Raw genomic sequence first — 3039 nt, forward strand, 5'->3', positions numbered from 1 at the left:
TTGGTCAGCTCTTGTTCTTGCTGCACTTACACAAATAATCAGGCAGAATCTAATAAAACTAGACTTATTTTAAAAATAAGAATAATCTGATTATCTATGATAAAAAATGATGGCTGCTACAGAGAGAAATTTTATGTTTCAATGGAAAACAATAACTCAGCTGGGCATGGTGGCTCATGCCTATAATTCCAGCACTTTGGGAGGCCAGGAGTTCAAGACCAGCCTGGGCAACATGGCAAAACCATGTCTCTACTAAAAATATAAAAATTAGCTGGGCATGATGCCAGGTGCCTACGTAGTCCCAGCTAAACAGGAGGCTGAGGAGGGACGCTCACTTGTATCTAGGAGGAAGAGGCTGAAATGAGCTGAGCTTGCACCTTTGCACTCCAGCCTGGGCAACAGAGCCAGACCCTGGCTCAAAATTTTTTTTTAAATAGGAAAACTATAGCCCTTGTGGGTTATCAGATTCTAGTCTCATTTTCTGTCTTTGGGCTATTTTTACCTCTTTGTAAACTGGATCCTGTCATCTGATGAATTTTGTCCCATGATGATACTTGTGGAACAAGAAGCCAAGTTTTCTCTCCCCTACTAATGTATCTATTGTCAGTTAATCTGAAGGGCTCCGATCCTGGAACAAGGTTAGAAGAGGAAGGTTTTGCTCCCCAATATGCATAACCAAATTTTGATACGTTCATGCAATGTAATACTATTTAGCCATAGAAAGGAACAAGCTATCAACTCACACAAAAACATGAGTGAATCTTTCATGCACATTGCTAAGTGGAAGAAGACCATCTGAGGAGAATCCACACAGTGTGACCTCATTTAATGAGATTCTGGAGAAGGAAAACTACACAGATGGGAAGTCACTGGCTGCATGGGGTGGGGGTCGGAAGTGTTCCATATGGTACTTTAACAGTGGATATCTGCCACTATGCATTAGCCAAAACACACAGAATTTTACAGCTAAACAGGTAAGTCCAACTCTATTCTAATTAAATAATATTATTCAGGTTGTAGAGTATCACCACACAGATACATAATGTGAAAAATCATTTAACTATGCTACAAATTACTATTGTGTGGATGTGGTTTGTCCCTGAAAAAACTCAAGTTGAAATTTGATCCCCAATGTGGCAGTGTGGGGATGTGGGGCCTAGTGGAAGGTGCTTAGGTTATGGGGATCGATCCCTCATGAATAGATTAATGCCCTCCCGTGGGGGTGAGTGAGTTCTGCTCTCACAGGAATGGATTAATTCCTGCAAGAGTAGTTAGTTAATAAGGGTCTGGCTTCCTTGGATTCCCTTTTGCTTTCGCTCTTGCTGTGATCTCTGGTGCACCCCTTGCTCCCCTTCCACTTTACACCATGAGGTGAAAAAGACTGAGGCCCTACCAGATGCACTGCCCAATCTCGGACATTCCAGCCACCAGCATTGTGAGCCAAATGAATGTTTTTGACTTACAAATTACCCTGCCTCAGATATTCTGTTTTGTAAGCACAAAGTGGACTAAGACACAAATGTGGGAAAAAAATCACTGAAGGTGTAGGGAAAATGGTGCTGACCTAAGTCATTTTGAAAATGAATAGAATCTGTAGGCTGAAGGCAAATGAACTATACTTCATCGTGGGATTCCATTTTTATAAAGTTCTTTTCAACAAGGGTAATCATGAAGAATTGTAAAACCACAGTATCTGTATCTGGAATCAAACAATGAGTTACATAAGTCACAGATGGTAGAAACTAGGCCTCTCACTGTTGAAGTGAAAGGTTACAAATTAGCAAGGGGAGAAGGCTAGAATTATTCATGTGATAGTAGATCAGAGGTGGACACATCAACGTAAACTTATGTTTAGTTCAATATAGATATATACAGTTCCCATAGAAATCTTTGCAATTAGATGTGTATAGGTAGGTTACACACACACATATACTTCCTAGCACTGCTAATGAGGGACAAGATACGATGTGCTCATTTGGCAGCCAGATGTAAGTTTTCCTACCATTCACAAAGGAATCAGGCTTTCTGAAGAAATGTCTGATACTGGAACTGGGACAGTAAATATATGAGCTGGGATACACTCAAAGTATCAGAAAGTAAGTACTAAAAAAACCCTGAAATATGTAAAAGAAAAACTGGAGCCAATAAAGAGAGCTACCAATGACCAACACAGGAATGAATTGTGCAACATAATGCTGTAGTGTTTAATACTAACTAAAGCTTCAAGTAATTATCTAGTGCGTTTGTATACGTAGGTGAATAAGCAAGTGGAGTTGAATAGAAATCTCCTTTGCAAAAGAATTCCAAATAATTGATGTAGACACTCAGCCATCAAGAAGGTGGAGCTAACTCCTCACTCCATAAGTATGGTCTTTACATAGTAACTTACTCGAGAAGAACACATGCAATGTGGACAAGAAGGAAAAGTAACTTCACAGGAGAAACCTGACAAATGCTAGCTCTGCCAGATGATCCAAGTTAACATCAAAGGTGACAGTTCACCTTGAGAACATGAAATGACAAGGACAGCACTTCACCTCTGTGTTCTACTTCTTCCAGACCCATAACCTCAGCCTAATTATAAGAAATATTCCATGTTTAACCACAGTGAGGGACATTCTACAAGATTTCTGACCACTCCTCCTCAATACTATCAAGGTCATCATGAGATGGAAATCCTGACACACTGTCACAGCCAGAAAGAGCCATAGGGACGTGACAATTACATGCCATGTGGGATCCTGGATGGGATGCTGGGTCAGGGTAAGACAGAACTAAGGGAATCCAAATGAAGTATGAACTTTAGTTAATAATAGTCTGTATTTGTTCATTAAGTATAACAAATTATGTAAGATATTAACAAGACATGTGAGACACACTGATAGAAGATGTTATTAAGAGAGAAAACCAGGTTGGAGCTACATGGGAAATGTATGCATTTTTTTCTTTCAATTTCTGTGTATGTCAAAAACTGCTGTAAAATAAATATTTAAAACATATTTTTTGAACACTTTCTTGTTTAATTATTTATACCATGAA

This window comes from Saimiri boliviensis, chromosome X (assembly GCF_048565385.1).
Source record: "Saimiri boliviensis isolate mSaiBol1 chromosome X, mSaiBol1.pri, whole genome shotgun sequence".
Classification (NCBI taxonomy): domain Eukaryota; kingdom Metazoa; phylum Chordata; class Mammalia; order Primates; family Cebidae; genus Saimiri; species Saimiri boliviensis.